Source organism: Argentina silus (genome assembly GCF_951799395.1).
Source record: "Argentina silus genome assembly, chromosome: Y".
Taxonomy (NCBI): Eukaryota; Metazoa; Chordata; class Actinopteri; order Argentiniformes; family Argentinidae; genus Argentina; species Argentina silus.
The window spans coordinates 21,763,676-21,786,455 of NC_139654.1; the positions used below are offsets into that span (position 1 = coordinate 21,763,676).

Below are 22,780 nucleotides of genomic sequence, written 5' to 3' on the forward strand. Positions count from 1 at the left end.
GGTTATAGACCAATTTTGTAGAATGACTGAGATGATGTGCTTCTTCCTCACCACCACCAATTTTGTAGATTTTTGTAAGTCTCCCTAGGCCTCAGGGCCGCATTCCTGAGCAGTTTTGTTCCTCTTCATTTGCTCAGTTTGTCATGACAACCTGATCCACACAGTGTGGAATTGTAATCTGATTCCTATGCAAATCAGAGACCCAATAAAAACAAAGATATTTATTCCAAAATTACATTAATTATTATCCTTGCATTAAGATGGACTCAATTCAACTTATTGAGTGATTTGTTGATGACATTTTTGCATTTTAGCTCATTTTAAGAGTGTCATAGCAAAGGGTCTGAATACTTACGTACATGAGGTATTTCTGTATTTTAATTGTAATAAATTGACTGAAATTTCTAAAAACGTGTTTTCGCTTTGTCATTCTGCGGTATTGTGTGTGGATTGATGGCAAATTCTTTTAATTTAATCCATTTTAAATTGAGTCTACAACACAACAAAATGTGGAAAAAGTGAAGGGGTCTGAATACTTTCCGAAGGCACTGTAGTTGATTCACTTGCTTAGGCAAATGTACTGATTGTAATTCGCTTTCGATAAAAGTGTGCTAAATGACTTAAATGAGAGAGAAAAAATTCTCGTTCCATAACTGACACCTAGCTCAATTGTATGTTCTTTATGGGTTATGTTTGTTGCTAAAGGTATGATTAGTTAGAACAAAAACATTAGACAGATTTTGACCAGGTTATTTTGTGACAGTGAGGTAGGTGTTTCTATGTTGATATTTCTGTTAAAGCTGTGATGCATAGTGACTGGGGCAGAGTTCATGCTGTGGAACCCCAAAGCTTCCACTGAAACCACAGGAGTCAACAAACCCCTAAAAAAACCCAGCCTAAAGTGATTAAGTGATCAAAAAAAAAAAACAGCCTTAAGTGATCAAAGCAGAGCGGCGGATCCTGAAGGAGCTCGGCTTCTGCGTACATGTGAAGCATCCGCACAAGGTGAGTACCAGTCACACTGCTCACAATGCACTGTCACAGCAACCACAGACCTAGCCAAGATACTGAGCTGCAGCACTAACACACAAAATGCATACAGTGGTTCAGGTCCATAACGGGGATAACCCTAGGGAGGGTTAGGGATAACCCTAACTCATAAGTATTGGAAAGAGGAAGCATTTTGTCGTCTTTTAGCTCTACTCCCAACAGTTTGGATTTGAAATCAAACAATTACTATGGGGGTCAAAGTAGAAATACTCAGCTTTAAATCGATGATATATTTTTTCAGATTGGTTTCACCATTTAGAAATTGCAAATACATCGTCCCCTTATTTCAGGGCATCAAAAATATTAATAATTGAAGAAAATTGGCTTGACAGATATTTCTGATTAGTCAGGTGTGTTCACATTTGTGAACTGTCACATTTGTGAAATAGGGGGACCATGTATGAAAAGGGTTTGCAATTTCTCAATGGTGAAACCAATCTGAAAAAAGAATTAAAGCTAAGTATTTCTACTGTGACCCATGGTAATTGTGGGAATAGAGCTAAAAGACGACAAAATGCTTGCTCTTTCCAATACTTATGGAGGGCACTGTACTTCCAAACACAAGCCTAGTATTTGTAATTGTAGACTGCATTAATGTTAAAGCATAGACATCTACCAGTTAATTTGACTCACTAAAAAGAAGCAGCTGTAGTCTAGTGCATCCTCACTTCATGCTGTTTTCTTCTCACATGCATACATACACCTCAGGCTTTTGACGGTGTGTTTGTCGGTTGTTATGTAATGTGTAACGGTCTTGTACCAGATCATCGTCATGTACCTACAAGTTCTGGAATGTGAGAAGAACCAAACACTGGTCCAGACTGCTTGGTAAGTCCATGGTCTCACTCCAACCCAGTGCCCTACGTCATGTCTCAAAGATCTGCCACATTACCTTTTGCCTCCACCCCTTCGTAATAGTCCACCCTTTTTCTCTGATGGATCAATTTGTTTCTTATTTCAAATCTGTTTGCGTCTCTCTATCTTGTGTCCTTACATGGCTTTTGAAAGTCTTTGTTTTTGGTGCCTAGGGAACTCAGTTTAACTGTGTCCTTTCTCTCTACTCTTTGATTAAAGGCTAGTCCATCCTAGTAAGTCTCATAAAGAACCTATGAACTCTGCTCCTCCAACCACATGACCTCAGGAAGCTCCCCCCATTGGCTGCCCTTCTCGAGACAGCCAATCCAGTGAGAGCTTTCTGCCGAGATTCACTAAAGGGGGTTGTTTTTTGGGGGGCAGGGGATTTGTATTTTTTTGGTTTTGATTCCAAGGATAAACTGCTATATATATTTTTGGTACAAATAGCTCTAGATAATTACAATTGCATTGAATTACCTTTTTTGTTACTTACTTTAGAATTTAAGTAAACTTGGAATGTGGCCTCACCGGCCACTTTATTAGGTACACCTGTTCAACTGCTTGGTAACGCAAATATCTAATCATCACATGGCAGCAACTCAATGCATTTAGGCATGTAGACATGGTCAAGACGACCTGCTGAAGTTCAAACCGAGCATCAGAATGGGGAAGAAAGGTGATTTAAGTGACTTTGATAGAAAGGCAACAGTAACTCAAATAACCACTCGTTACAACCAAGGTATGCAGAAGACCATCTCTGAATGCACAACACGTCGAACCTTGAAGCAGATGGGCTACAAAAGGGGGTCCAACCCAGTACTAGCAAGGTGTACCTAATAAAGTGGCCGGTGAAGTGTATATTTGTTAATGAACCGCTTTCTGGGTATGCTTTTTTGATGCGGTAGTGTAACTGTACTGTTGAACTGTGTCTACTCTACTCTCCCAAACTGATGTGGTCTCCAGACGTGTGTCTTACAGGCTGATCCTGCTCAGGCTTTGTCTCCAAGGACCTGTCTCGTCTCCAATCAATCAGTATCCAATACCTGCTTTTAACAATGGTGTCCACATCAGTTCAAACCTTCAACAAGTCTAAAGCAGTGGTGCTCTCAGCTGCTCCTGGGAGGTATCCCTGTGTGTGCTGGTTTACATTACAGTGATCCTCACTGATCTTGATTATGTTCAGTAGATCTGAAACACACCCCGCTGGTCATAGAATGATAACCTGCATGCGCAGGAGTTCCTTCACACTGGCACAGAGAGTACAATGAGTAGGAAATGTAGTCAGAGAGCCCCGGTTTGGATGCATTTGAGTATGTTTATTTTGTTTGTAGCTTCGTGTGACATTAGGTTGCCTGTTTGGACTAAGCTGAGATTGGACGGGATGTGCGGGTCAGGCGGAGTGGGATGAGTTGCACCATCACTCACACTCTTGTTACCACCTTACTTTTCAGTTCACGTCCAACATGTATGTCTGTCAGACATCATGCTCACACCAACCCTGTGTTAGTCAGAGATGTACATTAATTAAGACTTGTCTGTGCACTATTCCCCATCCTAGATTTTCATATCTCCATCTGTTAAACTCAAACACAGGCTGCAGTTTTTAAAAGCACCCTGGTGTAAAATAATCAATAATGGATACTTATCTGACAGTATTGAACTGTCGAGGTGTTTAAACAAGGTTGTCCGTTGTCACCATATTTGTTTGTAATGGCCAATACTAATTACAAAAATCAGATCCAATAATATGATCAAGGGGTTAGAGAGCAGTAGACATATTTGGAATTCATATCCCGAAAGACATAAATTAACTTACTACCATCAATTTCAATATAAAGTTAACTTAAAATAGACATGATCTTGCAACCTTGGAGAGGTAAATACCTATCCACCAATGGAAAAGTCATATCTCAGCTCTCATATTTACTCATGGCACTACCAAATCCAGATGATTAGTTCTTCAAATTATATGAAAACAAATTATTTCAGTTTATTTGGAATGGTAAACCAGGCAAAATTAAACGGGCCTATCTATATTATGAATATGGGGGGTTGAAACTATAAAATATCAAAGCATTGATCCTCTACTTGAAAGCTTCAATCATTCAAAAACTATACTTGCACCCAAACTGGTTCTCCAGCAGATTACTAAGAGAAGCTCATCCTCTATTTAAAAATGGCCTTTTTGCCTTCATACAGATAACATCTAATTTTCGGTATGGTGAAAATGAAATACTGTACAACGTATCGCCCTTCTTAAAACAACCATACAAAGCTGGTTACAGTTTCAATGTTATCCTCCAGAACAGTCAAATATTACAGAAAATAATCTGTTTAAATTCAAATGCCATTATTGGGGGGGAAAAAACAACGTTTATGGAAAAAATGTTTCACAACGGAATCATTTTCATGTTATGAAGGATGGAAATATTATGTCACTGTAACAATGTCCGATTATACACAGAGGCAGACGCAGTGTCTTGGTAAGGGAAACTCTCCCGTTTATTCATACATCAACTGGTCGTAACTGTTTGGCTTTCCAGCCTCGTCGAAACGTCTCTCTCTCATTTCGCCGTTCCCAGCTCTCCTCGCCCGTCTCGCCGTTTCCGGCTTAGCTCGCCTACTGAAATGGCAGAAGCACACACATCTTAAACATTCGCCGACGAGACTTAATTCGCAGCAGGTGTGCAACAAAAGTCTCGCCGACACAACCCCGGCCACGGTCCTGTAGCTCCCTCTACAGGCCGAACGCTGCATGTCCCCCCACATACCCCCACCGCCCGACACAGGACGGGGACCCGACGGCCGACGACCTACTCCGCCCCCCCTGCACGGGAGAGGAAGTCTGCCACGACCATCTGCGCCCCCGGTCTGTGCACGACGGAAAAGTTGAAGGGCTGCAACGCGAGGTACCACCGGGTGATCCTCGCGTTTACATCCTTCATGCGGTGGAGCCACTGGAGGGGGGCATGGTCGGAGTAGAGGGTGAAGGCGCGACCCAGCAGGTAGTAGCGGAGGGTGCCGACCGCCCACTTGATGGCCAGGCACTCCTTCTCCACGGTGCTGTACCGGCCCTCCCTCTCCGACAGCTTGCGGCTCAGGTACAGCACCGGCCGGTCGGCCCCCTCCACGTGCTGGGTCAGCACTGCTCCCAGCCCTCTATCCGACGCGTCCGTCTGTAGGGAGAAAGGGAGGTTAAAATCAGGCGCATACAGGACCGTTTCTCCACAAAGAGCCCCCTTAAGGGCCTCGAACGACCCCTGGCACTGGCCCGACCATTGGACCGGATCCGGGGCACCCCTTCCCTACAGGTGTCACTGTGAATGACAATGTCATCTAGGTAGGCCGCAGCATAGGCGGCGTGCGGCCGCAGAATACGGTCCATGAGGCGCTGAAAAGTGGCTGGGGCTCCGAACAACCCGAAAGGGAGCACGGTGAACTGGAATAACCCGAGCGGAGTGGAGAATGCCGTTTTCTCCCGGGACACCGGCGAAAGTGGAATCTGCCAGTATCCCTTCGTGCAATCCAATGTCGTGAAGTACCTGGCCGTACCAAGCCGGTCCAAGAGCTCGTCGACCCGGGGCATCGGATATGCATCGAACTTGGAGACCGCATTAACCCGTCTATAATCCACACAGAACCGTATAGCCCCATCTGGCTTGTTGACAAGCACGATGGGGCTACACCAATCACTGCGGGACTCCTCGACCACACCCAGCTCCAGCATGGCTTCCAACTCCGTGCACACAACGTTTCGTTTGTGCACCGGCAACCTATAGGGACGCGTGCGCACCGTTAAACCCGGCTGCCTTTCTATATGGTGGTCGATGAGCGTAGTCCGACCAGGCAGGGGAGAGAACACATCAGCGAACTTAAGCTGCAAATCTGCAACGTCCGCGGCCTGGCTAGCAGAGAGATGGTTATCAATATCGACCGGAGTGCTAACTTTCGATTTTGGGACTTCCGGACCGAACTCCTCTCTCTCCGGAATAACCGTAGCCAGAGCAACCGTGACCACGTCGTTCAATTTTTTTAGGAGATTGACGTGATACACCTGCAAGCTATCCCCCCGGTCCGAGCATACAACCTCATAATCCACGTCCCCCATGCGACGTGTGACCACAAACGGCCCTTGCCACTTCGCGAGTAATTTCGTGCTGGAGGTGGGTAACAGTACGAGCACCTTGTCTCCCGGTGTAAACTCTCGTAGGGTAGTCCCCCTGTCATACAGGCGTTTCTGACGCTCCTGGGCTTGCAGCAAATGCTCACGTGAGATAGCCCCTAGGGCGTGGAGCTTTGTGCGCAAGTCGAGGACGTACTGGATCTCACTCTTACTGTCGCTAGACCCTTCCTCCCAATTTTCTTCAAGCAGGTCTAGGACACCCCGGGGCTTACGCCCGTAGAGTAATTCAAACGGGGAAAACCCGGTGGAAGCTTGGGGAACTTCCCGCACCGCAAACAACAGGGGATATGGCATTTATGCCAATTCCGACTATCCTCGTGGACAAACTTCCGGATCATTGACTTCAAGGTCCGATTGAACCGCTCACAAAGGCCGTCAGTGGCCGGGTGGTAAACACTGGTTCGAATCGCCTTGATGTTCAACAAGCCATACAGTTCCTTGAGGGTGCGTGACATAAAATTAGTGCTCTGATCGGTGAGAATCTCTTTCGGGATTCCCACGCGGGAGATGACTTGAAACAATGCTTGCGCTACACTCCTGGCAGAGATATTGCGCAGAGGTATTGCCTCGGGGTATCGGGTGGCGTAATCTATCAAGACCAACACAAATCGATAACCCTGTGTGCTCCGGTCAAATGGCCCGATAATATCCATCGCAATGCGGTCAAACGGGTTCTCGACCAATGGTAAGGGCTGCAAGGGGGCCCGTGGAATGGCCGGGGGATTTACTAACTGACATTCCCGACAGGAAGCGCACCACCTACGCACCTCTGCCCGAATCCCCGGCCAATAAAATCAAGCCATTATACGGTGCAGTGTTTTGTCATACCCTAGATGGCCCGCCATGGGGTTGAAATGAGCCGCCTGGAAGACCATTTCGCGGCGGCTGCGGGGAACCAGCAACTGGGTTACTTCCTCCTGACTATGTGAGTCACGACTTACTCGATATAACCTGTCGCTGATAATCGCAAAATAGGGGTGGGCGCGCACCGTGTCTGGCCGTATCAAAGTACCATCAATTGCTATCACTTGGTCAAAGGCTGATCTTAGGGTCTCGTCACGAGACTGCTCGAGGGGGAAGTCGCCTAGCAGCGGATAGCTCGGCGGGGAAGTCTCGGGGTGAGGCGCCCCCGCCGGCTCCGGCTCCCCGGCAGTGTCGCGAGGCGCCGCCTCGGCACAGAGCACGCCACACACCTCCCTAGCTGTCGTGCACGCATCCCGGTAGCCCTCTTTACCGCTTGAGGAAACCCCTCCCAATCCACACCTAGAATCAGGGGATGCGTGAGGCGTGGGCTAACCGCCGCCTGTACACTATGGTTTTTCCCCTCAAAATGAATTTCGATAGCGACCACCGGATATTCGTGAATGTCCCCATGCACACACCTCACCCGCACCCTCGATGCCTTCAACAATGCCCCCGGCCGAACCAGGCGCTCCTGGATCATGGACTGCATGCAGCCCGAATCCAAGAATGCCTGGTGCGTATCATGTTGTATCCTTACCGGAATACGATACGCCGCTCCTGGTCCGGGGGGAGGGCCCGGTATGTCGCCGATGCGGACGACCTGTCCCACGTCCATCGCCCGACACTCGGCCTGCACGTGGCCCGGCCGTCCGCACCGCCAACACACCCCCCCTGTCGCTCGAGGTGCTCCCTGTGGGGCCGGGGTCGGTTCCGGATAGGTGGGCCCCTGCCATCTCGTCCTCGGGGCGGGCGCCGGCCTCTCTCCTTCTGCTCCCCCGGTTCCTCCTGGGCGTTGGCCCCCCCCCCCTTGCCGCGGGGCCGGGGTTGGTCGTTGTGGCCCCCGCGGTGGGAGGGAGAGATGGTCCTCGGCCAGTCCCACGGCGGTCTTGAGGTCCTGGGGGCGGTGGTACTGGACCCAGGCGGCGGTGCGGGCCGGGAGCCCCGCGAGGAACTGCTCCATTACCACCCGGTTCCCGACCTCCACCGCCGAGTTGTTCTCGGGGTCCAGCCACCGCCATGCGCTGTCCCCCAGCCGCTGAGCGAAGGCGAAGGGCCGGCACCCCTCCTCCATTGTCATGGCCCGAAACCGGCGCCGGTGTTCCTCCGGTGTCAGGCCCAGGCGGTCCCGAATCGCCCGGGCCAGGGACGGGTAATCCCGTTGGGCGGCCGCCGGCAAACTGTGGGCCGCGAGCTGCGCCTCCCCTGACAGGAGGGGCAGCAGATGGTAGGCCCACTCTCGGTCCGGCCACCCCGAGATCCTCGCCGTCCCCTCGAACACCGCGAGGAACGCCTCTGGGTCGTCCAGGTCCCCCATCTTCTGCAGCTGGACCTTGGGGGGACCTGGTGCCGCTCCGGTCCCCGACGCCGGCCCGCCGGCCCTGGTGAAGTCCTGGAGGAGGGCCCTGTACGCGACCCTCGCCGCCATCAGCTCCTCCAGCGTCGCCTGCTGGGTCTGCTGCAGGGCCGTCTGTTGCTCGAGGACGAGCGTTATCCTCGATATTGCCGCTGTTAGCGTCTCCATCTTGCCTTTACTCTGTGTCCCAGGTTGGGCGCCAATGTAACAATGTCCGATTATACACAGAGGCAGACGCAGTGTCTTGGTAAGGGAAACTCTCCCGTTTATTCATACATCAACTGGTCGTAACTGTTTGGCTTTCCAGCCTCGTCGAAACGTCTCTCTCTCTTTTCGCCGTTCCCAGCTCTCCTCGCCCGTCTCGCCGTTTCCGGCTTAGCTCGCCTACTGAAATGGCAAAAGCACACACATCTTAAACATTCGCCGACGAGACTTAATTCGCAGCAGGTGTGCAACAAAAGTCTCGCCGACACAACCCCGGCCACGGTCCTGTAGCTCCCTCTACAGGCCGAACGCTGCATGTCCCCCCACAGTCACATAAACAACTTTTAAAAGAATATGAGACTGTGTTCTTAATTCAAAATTACAATCAACTGATTGCAGCCGTGCCACAAAACTGGAAGAGGAAAATTGGACAAGGAGAAGGTAAGGATTTAGTTTCACACTAAATCACAAATGGCTGAAAAAGATGAGTATAAATAGATCAGTATACCAGTTTCATTGAAGGTCAAAAACACTTGACCTTAAATTTAAAGTACTGTATACAATTATTGCAACCAAAAGAATGCTCATCATATGGGGCATTGAACAACTGCAGATTCTGTAGTGAGGAAACCGTATCTGAGTAGTATCTGACGGACAATCATTAATCAACGTAATCATACTCTTAGCAAAAATATTTAATATTAATATTTAATATTTACATTTTTAGCTTAAAGTCTGTGCAGGCTCTAAGAATTGAAAGTTTTAGGAACTATGTGAGTCATCACAGCACAATTGAAAAATACACTCACTGAACACTTTATTAGGAACACCTGTAATCCTTCTCATGGTGGAGGTGGTGTAATGGTGTGGGGAATGTTTTCTTGGCACACTTTGGGCCTGTTAATACCAATCAGTCATCGCTTGAATGCCACAGCCTATTTAAGAATTGTTGCTGACCATGTGTATCCCTGCATGGCCACAATTTACCCATCTTCTAATGACTACTTCCAGCATGATAATGCACCATGTCACAAAGCAAAAGTCGTCTCAAACTGGTTTCATGAACATGACAATGAGTTCAGTGTTCTTCAGTGGCCTTTCCAGTCACCCGATCTGAATCCAATAGAACACCTTTGGGATGTGGTAGAACGGGAGATTCATAGCTTGAAAGTGCACCTGAAAAATCTGCAGGAATTGCGTGATGCAATCATGTCATCATGGACCAGAATCTCAAAGGAATGTTTCCAACATCTTGTGGAATCAATGTCATGAAGAATTGAGGCTGTTTTGAGAGCAAAGGGAGGCCCTACCCAGTATTAGCATTATGTTCCTAATAAAGTGTTGAGTGAGTGTATATGGCACAAGGAAACCAAGAGAGAGGTGGAATTAAGAAAGAAATCTCAAGAACTATACCAATTAAAATGGAAAATATCTTGGGATGTACAACAGGAAAAATACACCATAATGGACATAAATTGTTAATAATAAAATAATAATAATGTGTGTGTATAAATAATACAAATATATCAATAAAAAGTACCTAGTAGATGGAATATGTTTGTAATAACTGTTAAAATGAATAAAACAAACAGTACTTAGGTCCTCTGATGAGGGGGGGAGTAAAAAAAAAAGCTGATGTCAGCTTATTATCACTAACGTTATACTATCATGACACAAGCGGTTGTTTTGGTTAAGTTACCCATACTCTGAAATGGCAAAAGCTGTCCTTTTTTATTCCTGTGTCAAGCCCATATGAGCTGTTTTTGTCTTGTGTGGCATGCTGTCTCATCCCCTGGCGCTAGTCTCACCTGTCCTGCACGGCACCATCTCTGCTATGTCTACCCCAACCAGCCCAGAAATTAGCGGACTCTGTTGAAACTCTTGGCATTCTAGCTAAACCATAACAACCACCTCTGCAACCTGCACCTGTTTGCATGCGCACGTTAGAAAGGCATGTGTCGAAAGAGAAAGAGAGGAGACTCTTGTGTCTCTTGTCTCACGAGACTCTTGTGTGTCTCTCTCGTCTCGTGTATCCTGGAGAGCTATAAAGCAGATAGACTTTCATCCCAGCCCAGCAATAACACTCTAAATTCTAAAAGTATCAAGACTGCAGAGTGTGCATTCACTCTCCCTTCTTGGCTAATCAAGGTAGTAGGATTAGTCGAATCTTAGTGCTGGGCTGGAACATGAAGCCTGTAGCTCTCCAGGACCAGGGTTGGAGATCCTCTGAAATGGGAAGATGTGTTTTTTTTTTTTGGGGGGGGGGGGTTGTTGAGAGGAGGATGTGGGGAGATGGTGCCATGTTTCTGTATGTGTTTGTGTCTTGTAGGAACGACATGAATGACAGCCTGAGGACCAACGTGTTTGTGAGGTTCCAAGCTGAGACGCCTGTGCCTGTATATATCTTGCCGCCAGAGCTCTGCAGGTAGGGTGTTCTCCCTCTGTCGCTCGAGTCTTATCCCCCTCCCTGCTACCTCTTCATACCTCTCATCTTGCTATCTTGTTTTTCCCTTTGTTGACTTTAAAAAAATTAAATTATAATAATAATCTATTTCTACCCGCATTCTCTGTGTTCCTATCCACGGACACATCCTTTGTTTTTGTGTGTGTGTGTCCTAGCTGAATCATCCCTTTGTTTCTAGCCTTGTGAATAAACTGCTTTGTCTTCCCTCCTGTAGATGCCTCTCCCGTCCAGACCTCACTGGTACCTGCTGTTTGGAGCCACAGATGAAGAAATCAAAGAGATCTGCATCACCACCCTCAAACTCTACACTGGAAAGAAGGTACATATCCCAACAGCCCATATCTATCATATCTGTACCCGTTACAGTCACCTCATACCCCTCCATACACCATCTCTAACAACAAGGACTGCCTCTCTACCCCTCACAATCTGTCCCATGTCAATACTGATCATGGCTGCTGTTCTGTAGTTCTTGTCCTCCCCATGCACTGATATGACTTGGCACATCTCCTCCTTAGTAAGACTCGTAGTGCTTTCCAGAGGATCTCAAATGTTCTAGCGATGTGAAAAGGGACATGAAGACATAAGAGTAATTGTGTTTCTCTCTCCCTCCCAGCCAAACTATGACCACATGGAGAAGGAGGTAGAGAAGAAGAAGACGGCCCTGCAGGGAGCCAAGCTGAAGGCTAAAGGGCTGAACCCTGACGGGACCCCCACTCTCTCAACATTGGGGGGCTTCTCCCCCGGATCCAAACCCTGTGAGTCTCCCTTCTATCTTTACTTCTGTGACAGCGCTAACCCAGGCCTGGGTGACTGGATTGACAGCAGTCTTAATACATGTAGAATTAATCATATATGAATTGGGTTGTGTGTGTGTTTCCAGGTTCCCCAAACATAGTGAAGGATGATGAAAACTCTCCAAACCCTCAGACTCTCAAACCTGTGAAGAAGGAGTCAGACAACAGAGCCCAGGGCTCCAAGAGCCCACACAACGGGTGAGGACCACAAACACACACACACATTTAGAACGAGCAGAAAAAACTAAGAGATGTCACCTTTGTCTCAGGTTGAAGAAGGAAGCGAAGATTGGAAGGAACAGCAGGAGTGGGAGTGGCTCTCGTTCTAGAACATACTCACGATCACGCTCCCCCCGAAGACAGTAAGAGGCTCTACTACTCAGCCCTACTTTTCACCCTATGCCCTGTTCGTTAATGGCATTAACATTTTATTCTGAATGTTCTTTGATTACTGATAAAACACATAACATTGACAGTGATAACATTGATTACAATCAACAATAGTTTAATGCAGTATAATTTAAGATTTAGCCAGTGTCATTCTTCTAAGCCGGTCTGAACTGTTCTCTCGACTCTATAATTACAACAGCAGACGCATTCGCTCTGGGACCTACAACTCTCGCTCTCACAGCTGCAGCCCATCACCACGACGACACCCCCCCTCGCCCCTCCTCCCCCATCTCAAGCCGAAGCCCAGTCACCACGGCAACAGTGACCCCAAGCCTCAGGGTTGCCATGGCAGCAACGGAGGAGCAAGGGCTCACAAGAGGAAGCAAAAGGAGAGAGCTAACAGGAAAGAGAGTGGGAGAGAGAGCAACACTGCAGCACGTCTGTCCTGTCCTCGGTCAAGAAGCACAAGCATGAGGGGGGGGGGCGACGGCATCATAGTAGAGACCGGAAGGAGAGGTCAAGGTCGTACGACCGTGCGAGGGAGTGGGAGCTCACCCACAAGAGCAAACACCACAGCAGAAGTGGGCACTCAGGGCATGGACGCCATCGCCACTGAACCAGGGCTGGGGGAAGCGGTGGGAGAGACCTGCCTTAAGATTCAAGATTCAAGATTTTTTATTTGTCACGTGCATACAAGTATACAGTGAAATGCAAAAGTGACAGTGCCACAGAGTAGTGCAACAATACAATACGTTTTAAAATAGAATAAAATAAAAAAAGAAGTACTAAAAAATATACAGTATGGACAGTATAAACAGTATAAACAATATGAACAGTATCAGCAGTAAGTAATATAAACAGCAGATGGATGATTATGTGTGTGCATATGTGTTATGATGTCAGGGAGTGTGTGAGTGACTTGAGGGGGGCACTGGTGGGGTCATCATTGATGATTCTGATGGTGTGGGGGAAGAAACTCAGCCTTAGCCTCTCTGTTCTCGCTGCATGACAGCGGAGGCGTTTGCCTGACCGCAGCGGCTGGAACAGTCCGTCTTTCGGGTGGTGAGGGTCCTTCATAATCCTGTAGGCTCTGGTCCTACACCTCCTGGTGTACAGGACATGGAGAGGGGGGGTTGGAGCTCCCATTGTCTTTTCTGCCAGGTGTACCACCCTTTGCAGAGCTCGCCTGTCCTGGGCCGTGCTGTTACCGTACCAGACGGTGATGTTGCCAGCCAGGATGCTCTCCACAGCTCCAGAGTAAAAGGACTGAAGGATCCTCCGGGAGACTTTGAATTTCCTCAGCTGCCTGAGATGGAACAGGCGCTGCCTTGCCTTTCCCACCAGAGAACTGATGTGGGTAGTCCAGGTCAGGTCTTCTGAAATGTGGACTCCCAGGTATTTAAAACTGCTCACCCTGTCCACAGCAGTCCCACCGATGTCCAGCGGTGTGTAGGCCCTTAGTTGTTGTTGTGCTCTCCCGAAGTCCACAATCAGCTCTTTTGTCTTGGAGACATTCAGGATGAGGCTATTCTCCTGACACCAGAGTGACAGGTCCGCCACCTCGTCCAGGTAGCCTTTCTCATTGTTGTCAGAGATCAGCCCCACCACGACCGTGTCGTCCGCAAACTTAATGATGGAGTTTTCGCTGGACTTAGCCACACAGTCGTGGGTGTACAGGGAGTAGAGGAGGGGACTAAGGACGCAGCCCTGGGGGGACCCTGTGCTCAGTGTGAGTGAGCTGGAGGTGTGTCGACCCACCCTGACCACCTGTGGCCGTCAGAAAGTCCAGGATCCAGGCACACAGGGGAATGTTCAGTCCTAAACCAATCATCTTATCAGCCAGTCTGGTGGGGACTATGGTATTGAACGCTGAGCTGTAGTCTATAAACAGCATTCTCACATAGCCCCCCTTCTGACTGTCAAGGTGAGAGAGAGTGGTGTGGAGGACCTGGGAAACTGCATCGTCCATAGATCTGTTTGGTCTATATGCAAACTGCAACGGGTCCAGGGTCGGAGGGAGGGAGGAGCAGATGTAATCCTTAATCAACCTCTCAAAGCACTTCATGACCACTGAGGTTAGAGCCACGGGTCTATAGTCATTCAAGCAGGCTGGGGAGGTGATCTTGGGCACAGGGACGATGGAGGATCTTTTAAAACAGGTGGGAACTACTGAATTTGCCAGTGATAAGTTGAATATGGTAGTGAACACAGGAGCTAGCTGGTTAGCACAGGTCTTAAGTACTCTCCCCGGAATGCCATCCGGGCCAGCAGCTTTCCTAGTGTTCACCTTCAGCAGAGCCCTCCTCACGTCGTGTTCCGTCACGGAGAGTGCTTGCTCTGCCCCAGCGTGTGAACTCCTATCAGCCGCGCTAGCCAGCACTCTGATGTTTTTATTGTTAGCCGGCGCGCTAGCGGTGGTGTTGCCAGCCTCAAACCGTGCATAAAAAGAGTTCAGGTCTTCGGCTAGGGAGGCATCTGCACTTCCGGTTGAGGGGGGTGTGTGCTGGTAATCCGTAATAGATCGTAGTCCTCGCCATAGGCTCCTGGTGTCGTTGTTCTCCATCTGCGCCTGCATTCTGTCTGCATATCTCCTCTTGGCGGCTTTCACCGCCCTCCGCAGTTTGTAGGACTCCGCTTTATACTCCTCCATGCTGCCGGATGCCAGCCCGGAGTTGTAAGCGGCGGTGCGAGCCCTCAGAGCGGCATGGATGGAACTGTCGGGTTGGGGTAGATCTTTACCGTTGTAGTTGGTACGTTGTAGTTGGCCTTACCCTGCTTTTCCTCGAGTTAACTGAGTTGACATGACTGGGCTGTGGAAAGCTATGTAGTGGTACTTCTGCATTGGCCCGGTGGTGTTCTATCACTGAACTTGAACTCTTTGCCTTTTCAAAGAATTCCAACAGGGCCCAGATCTGTCTTACCTTCCTTTCTTCAGTTTTGTTTCAAATGTCATTTTTGTTTTGGTTCTACCTTCCCCCTACCCCCTTTTTTTCCAAACCTTTTTAGTTTAAACGTAAAGTTATGGACTTTAAATAAATAAACTGAAATTACATTTACAGTGTAGAGAAGGCAATTGGAGATGCTACACTGCTTTGATTTATAAAAGCAACTGCTCAGTGGAAGAAGGAATTAAGCAAAAACAATAAAAAATAATAATTCAGGAATGACAGACATTTTGCACAATGGACAGATGCAGGCAAGTACTGTTCTGATTGTTTGATCATTTATTGACCAAATGTGTGTTTGCTAAAGCCGTGTTCTGTACAGATGCAATGGAAAACTGAGGTTCTCTAAAAAACAGGCCAGATGAATGCAGACTCTTTATTTCAAAACATTTCAGGAGCATGGTGATTTTGTTACACTCGTTTTTAGTCTGCACGTGTTTGTCTGATTTTTACTCAATAAAAAATAAAACAATGACTGGCATTCAACTGGCTCTTGTGTTTTTGTCAATTAAACTTGTGTTGGGACTTTCAGGTCATCTTGTGAAACCTTTATGCTGTCAGGATATCATAGTTGTCGGCCTTTAAAGTGAGGAGTTCATTCAGCCTCTCTTGTTTTAGTGAGAGCAGATTACCGCAACAGGTATATTCTTATTAATCATGTATCACCCTATTTTTAGGATGTCAATAATTAATTTGTCATTTGAAAACATGCATCATGCCTTGCCAAGGTGCAGCTTCTGTGAGTGTATGTTTAGTGATACTAGTATGTCACAACCTGTAAAACAGGTATAACAATATGGGAGTCAAATTTATTATTTATATACCATGCATCAGACAGAACATATTGAACGTGGGTTGTTTGACCACAAGCGGGCAGTGTCAACTGTCAGAATGATGTACACTCATTAGATTAGATTAGATTCAACTTTATTGTCATTGTGCAGAGTACAAGTACAGAGACAACGAAATGCAGTTAGCGTCTAACCAGAAGTGCAAAATAGCAGAAAGTGCAATGAAAAGTATATACAGGTAGTGCAATATATGAGCAGTAAGTAGTGCAGTGTAGTATAAGTAGTGCAGTGTAAGCAGTATATGAGTAAGCAGTAGCATTATAAGCAGAATAAATAGGTTGCAGTATGAACAGTGCAGCAGCATATGAGCTGTATAGGTAATGCAGTCTAGATGTATATATGTATTAACAGTAACATTAAGGTAGATAGCAGAATAAATATAAATATGGAATGCCGTGTGAACAGTATAAACAGGTATGTACAGTATGTACAGATATGTGCAGTGTATTAACAGTAGTATTAAAGAAAATATAGGGATATATGCATTATGAACAGTATAGACAGATTATGAACAGTGTAGACAGATATGTACAGGAGAGCAGTGGTATTGAGTAAGAGCAGTGGTACAGTAATAGTGCAATTGTCCGGGTGGGGGGGGGGGGGTGCAGGGGTTGCAGGGGTTGGTAGGTTGTCACCTAGGTGCAGTGTTCGAGTTCAGTAGGGTGACAGCCGCAGGGAAGAAGCTACCTCTGAACCTGCTGGTTCGGGTGCGGAGAGACCTGTAGCGCCTCCCGGAGGGGAGTGGGGTGAACAGTCTATGGTTGGGGTGAGAAATGTCCTTGACGATGCTGCGTGCCTTACGCAAGCATCGTTTGCCCTGGACAGCCTCGATGGAGGGGAGTGAGGAACCGGTGATGCGTTGGGCAGTTTTCACCACCCTCTGCAGTGCTTTCCGGTCAGATGCCGAGCAGTTGCCATACCATACTGTGACACAGTTGGTAAGGATGCTCTCGATGGTGCAGCGGTAGAAGTTCACCAGGATCTGAGGAGACAGGTGGACCTTCTTTAGTCTCCTCAGGAAGAAGAGACGCTGGTGAGCCTTCTTGATCAGGGTAGAGGTGTTGAGGGTCCAGGAGAGATCCTCAGAGATGTGGACACCCAGGAACTTGAAGCTGGTGACTCGCTCCACCTCAGTCCCGTTGATGAGGATGGGGGTGTGTGTGCCAGCTTTTGATTTCCTGAAGTCCACAATGAGCTCTTTGGTCTTCCTGGTGTTGAGAGCCAGGTTGTTGTCGTTGCACCACATTGTTAGGTGCTGGACCTCCTCCCTGTAGGCCGACTCATCGTTGTTGCTGATGAGACCAATCACCGTTGTGTCGTCTGCAAACTTGACAATGGTGTTTGAGCCATGTACAGGTGTGCAGTCGTAGGTGAAGAGGAAGTAAAGGAGGGGGCTCAGCACACAGCCTTGTGGAACGCCGGTGTTCAGGGTGAGGGTTGAAGAGGTGTGATTGTGTAGCCTAACAGACTGCGGCCTGTTGGTTAGGAAGTCCAGAATCCAGTTGCAGAGGGAGGAGTTGATGCCCAGTTGACTGAGTTTGGAGATCAGTTTGGAGGGGATGATGGTGTTGAATGCTGAACTGAAGTCAATGAACAGCATTCTCACATAAGAGTTGGTCTTGTCGAGGTGGGACAGGGCGGAGTGAAGTGCCGTTGAGATGGCATCCTCTGTACTCCTGTTCTGCCGGTAGGCGAATTGGAAGGGGTCCAGTGTGGGTGGTAGACAGGTCTTGAGTTGAGGTAAGACTCAAGACTCATGACATTACATTTACATTTATGGCATTTAGCAGATGCCTTTATCCAAACGTATTACAACAAATACATTTGTTTCAGTAAGTGAATCATCTATCCATCAGTCATCATAAGAAAAAGTAATCAATGCTCGGACCAGGGGCCATTGGCAGTCACAATGCTAGAAGAAGGAAACATTATTATTTATTTTTTTTATAAACAGGAGAGAAACTTGTACAGGGGGGTAGTGGGGATGAAGATGTCTTCAGGAGGGACCGTTAAGATGTAGCCTGAAGAGATGGGTCTTCAATCTATGGCGGAAGATTGGGAGTGACTCTGCAGTGATAGCAGTGGGAAGTTCGTTCCACCAGCGGGGCACCAGGACAGTGAAAAGCCATGACCGAGTAGTGCAGCTGCTGCATCCACGTAGAGGCAGCGGTGCCAAGCAGCCAGCCGAGGTGAAAGAGCAGAGTGATCAGGCAGGGGTTTGGGGACTGACCCATTGCTTGCAAGTAGGGAGGGGCTGTTCCCTTTGCCGCCTGGTAGGCGAGCACCAGGGTCTTGAATCTGATGCGAGCTGCTAGTGAAGGGTGCGGAGGAGGGGAGTGACATGGGAGACTTTGAGAACATAAGACGGGCAGCAGCGTTCTGGATGAGCTGCAGAGGCCTGATGGTGGAAGCAGGAAGACCGGCCAAGAGTGCGTTGCAGTAGTCAAGGCGAGAGATCACAAGTGTCTGGACCAAAAGTTGTGCTGCTTCTCTGGTGAAGAATGGACGTATCCTTCTGATGTTGTAGAGGAAGAATCTACAGGAGCGTGCTGTCGCTGTGATGTTGCCACACAGGATAAGTGGTTGTCAAGGATCACCCCAAGGGTCTTGGCTGTGATGGAGAAGTCTTGGAGAGGGCAGGCTTTCCCTGGGAGGAAGAGCAGCTCAGTCTTGTTAAGGTTGAGCTTGAGGTGGTGGGCTGACATCCAAGCAGAAATGTCTGCAAGACACGCAGAGACACGTGTTGCCACCTGTGAATCAGAAGGGGGGAAAGAGTTGAGTGTCATCTGCGTAGCTGTGGTAGGAGAAACCATGTGATGAAATTACCGAGCCAAGAGATTTGGTATAGAGGGAGAACAGTAAGGGCCCTAGGACAGAGCGCTGGGGGACCCCAGTGGTGAGGGCTCGTGGAGAGGACAGCGATCCTCTCTACATCACCTGGTAAGAGCAATCGGCCAGGTAGGATGCAAACCAGGAGAGTGCAGAGCCAGAGATACCCAATTCTGAGAGGCTGGAGAGAAGGATTGGGTGGTTTACTGTGTCGAATGCAGCGGACAGGTCCAGAAGGAGAGGGAGGAAGCTCAAGCAGAGTGGAGGGTCTCCGTGACAGCAAGGAGAGCAGTCTCAGTAGAGTGCCCAGCCTTAAAGCCGGATTGGTGAGGGTCAAGGAGGTTGTTCTGAAGGAGGTAGTTGCACAGTTGGTTAGAGACAGCACGTTCAAGGGTTTTAGATAAGAAGGAGAGAAGGGATACTGCTGCAGACGGGTCAAGAGTTGGTTTCTTGAGAAGAGACTTGACTCTGGCTGTCTTGAAGGCAGCTGGGACAGATCCTGTGGACAGAGAGGAATTGATTAAGGTGGCAAGGAACGGAAGGAGGTCTTTGGATATGGATTGGAGAAAGGAGGAGGGGATCGGATGGGGGGGGCAGGTGGTTGCCCACTTGGATGTGACCAGTTTTAGAACATCATCAGGGGAGAGGGGGGAAAAATCTGATAAACCAGAGGCCGGGTGTAGCACAGTGGGTTTGGGAGGAAAGGTCGCAGTGTTGGTGAGAGGTAGAGGGAAAGAGCTGCTAATGTCAACCTTCTTTTCAAAGTAGGTGACAATGTCATCTGCAGACAGGGAGGAGGGAGGAGGTGGGTTGAGGAGTGAGGAAAATGTGGAGAACAGTTTCCTTGGGTCAGAGGCAGAGGATTGAATTTTGGAATGTAGCAGCAGCAGCAGCAAAAGTATCAGAATCAGGAGTAGTAGTAGTAGCAGCAGCAGTAAAAGTAGTCGTTGTAGTAGCAGTAGTAGTAGCAGTAATCGCAGCAATAGTAGTAGCAGTAGTAGTTGCAGTAGCAGCAGTTTCAGGAGCAGTAGCAGCAGTAGTAGTAGTAGCAATTGTAGCAATATTAGGAGAAGTAGTTGTAGTAGCAGCAGTAATAATAACAGTAGTAGTAGCAGCATAAGTTGTAGCAGTGGCAGCAGTAGCAGTAATCGCAGCAGTGGTAGTAGTAGTAGCAGCAATCGCAGCAGCAGTCGTAGTAGTAGCAGCAGTAACAGTTGCAATCGTAGCAGCAGTATCAGGAGCAGTAATAGTAGTACACAGCATCCACTCTGCCACGGGCAGCCCAAGGGAAAGGGAAGGGTTAGGATGAGAAATAGGATACGAACCCGGGAGAGGGAGAGAGTGGGATTGAGTAACCACCCAGAAAGCCAGCCACCCAGGCAGAGTCAGCAAGGATGGTTTATTGCCGGGCTAAGACTGGTCGTAACACTGACTAAAGAGAGAAAGAGTCTTGAGCCTAGATTTGAAAATTGAGACTGAATCTGACTCCCAAACATGAATCGGAAGCAATTGGGGGCAAAATGCTCTGCCCCCTGCCGTAGTCTTAGATATTCTGGGAACGGCTAATCTCCCTGTGTCTTGTGAATAAAGCGTGCGAGAAGGTTTATACGGCCGAAGGAGGTCATGGATTATGTCTGAAACGCAAGCTTCTAAAGCATCCAATCGTGGTACTTCTCCTCTATCGTGGTAGTGTCATCTGCATAACAGTGAAAATGTACACCATGCTTACGAATAATATTGCCGAATAATGACGAATAATAACATATACAGAGAGAACACTAAAGGGCCTAGTACTGAACCTTGTGGGAGCGAGTCCATGTAACGGACTCTAGAGCTATAAAGGCCAGTTTATGGACTCTAGGATCCATAAACTGGACTTTAGAGGGAGCTGAGGTTTTCTCATCTAGTAGAACAAACTGGTATAAGTTAGGTTGGACCTAAACCACTCTAACGCTGAACCACACAAACCAACAAGATTCTCTAATCATTCTAAAAGGACAATATGATCAACAGAATCAAAAGCTGTGCTAAAATCAAGAAGTACAAGGACAGACACAGAGCTCAGGTCTGAAGCCAGCAATAGGTCATTAACTACTTTGACTAAAGCCGTCTCAGTGCTATGTTGGGGCCTAATTTCTCAGGGCTAATAGAATCAAAAGCTACCAAAACTTCCCTATTTCTAATATTTCTAGTATCAACAGTAGCAGTAGTAGCAGCAGTAGTAGTAGTAGCAGCAGTAGTAGTGACAGTAGCAGTAGGAACAGCAGTAGCAGTAGCAACAGCAGCAGCAGTAGTTGTAGTAGTAGTAGTAGCAGCAGGAACAGTAGCAATAGCAGCAATATTAGGAGAAGTAGTAGCAGCAGAAGCAGTAGTAGCAGCAGCAGCAGTATCAGGAGCAGTCGTAGCAGCAGCAGCAACAGTAGTAGTAGCAGCAGCAGCAGCAGCAGTATAAGTAGTAGTCGTAGTGGTAGTAGTAGTAGTAGTATTAGCAGCAGCAGCTAGTAGTAGCAGCAGCAGTAGTAGGAGTGGTAGTGGTAGCAGTAGTAGGAGTGGTAGTGGTAGTAGTATCTGTCTATTCAGGAACAGCAGCAGTAGTTGTAGTAGTAGTAGTAGTAGTAGTAGCAGTAGCAGTAGTAGTAGCAGCAGGAACAGTAGCAACAGCAGCAGTAGCAATAGTAGCAATATTAGGAGAAGTAGTAGCAGCAGAAGCAGTAGTAGCAGAAGCAGCAGTATCAGGAGCAGTCGTAGCAGCAGTAGCAAAAGCAGTAGCAGTAGTCGTAGCAGCAGTAGCAACAGTAATAGCAGCAGCAGCAGCAGCAGTATAAGTAGTAGTCGTAGTGGTAGTAGTAATAGTACTAGTAGTATTAGCAACAGCAGTAGCAGCAGCAGCAGTAGTAGTAGTGGCAGCAGTAGTAGGATCTGTCTATTCAGATGGATGTTGTGTCAGGCTGCTAGAGACTGCCGAAACCATTAGCATGTATCTCCCTAACCCAGCGTTTACAGAGTGGAAACAACAAGGTATGAAATTATATAAAAACATGCATGTAGGCAACTGTAGTACACTAAAGTGGGGGGGTCATTATGGTTATGATTGGTGGTTGCGAGAGGTAAAGAAGAATTGCCTAATATTTACATTTGTTGCCGACAACTGATAGCATGGTCATTTTATTTGTCAAAAATGATTATCCATTCCAACATTCATAGTTAAATCCTGGCGAGGACAATGGACATCTTCATATCATATTAAATGATCCCTGTGGGGGGACATGCAGCGTTCGGCCTGTAGAGGGAGCTACAGGACCGTGGCCAGGGTTGTGTCGGCGAGGCTTCGTTGCACACCTGTTGCAAATAAAGCCTCGTTGACTAGTGCTTAAGATGTGTGTGCCTCTGCTTTTTCAGTAGGTGGGCTGGGAACGGCGAAAGAGTAAGAGAGAACGACGACTGGAAAGTCGTCGAACACTGCGAACAGAGACTGGAAAGTCTAAATAGATATTTCAATAATAAACGGGACCAACATTCCCTTACCAACATACTGCGTCTGCCTCTGTGTACGAACGAACATTGTTACATTGGCGCCCAACTAGGACAAGAGGCATGGAGACGCTAGCGACGGCGATATCAAGGATGGCGCTCATACTAGAGCAGCAGACCATCCTGCAACAGAGCCAGCAGGCCGCGGTGGGAGAGATGACAGCGGCGAGGGCTGAGAACCGTGCCCTCCTCCAGGACCTCACCAGGGCCATCAAGGCGGCGCCGGAGACCGGGTCGGCACAAGGTCCCCCCAAGATCCATCTCCAGAAAATGGGGGACCTGGACGACCCGGAGGCGTTCCTCGCGGTGTTTGAGGGGACGGCGAGGATCTCGGGGTGGCCGGACGGAGAGTGGGCCTACCATC

The 22,780-nt window shown here is 48.0% G+C and overlaps 1 pseudogene across 1 annotated transcript; it reads left to right on the forward strand.

Annotated features, from left to right (window-relative positions):
- Positions 1 to 689: 689 nt before the first annotated feature.
- LOC310824020 (cyclin-L1-like) lies at positions 690 to 12,876 on the forward strand (annotated as a pseudogene). Its single transcript has 9 exons — positions 690 to 705; positions 938 to 1,005; positions 1,814 to 1,878; positions 10,939 to 11,034; positions 11,288 to 11,392; positions 11,690 to 11,831; positions 11,957 to 12,068; positions 12,140 to 12,232; positions 12,460 to 12,876. The product of its transcript is annotated as a cyclin-L1-like (transcript).
- Positions 12,877 to 22,780: the final 9,904 nt, after the last annotated feature.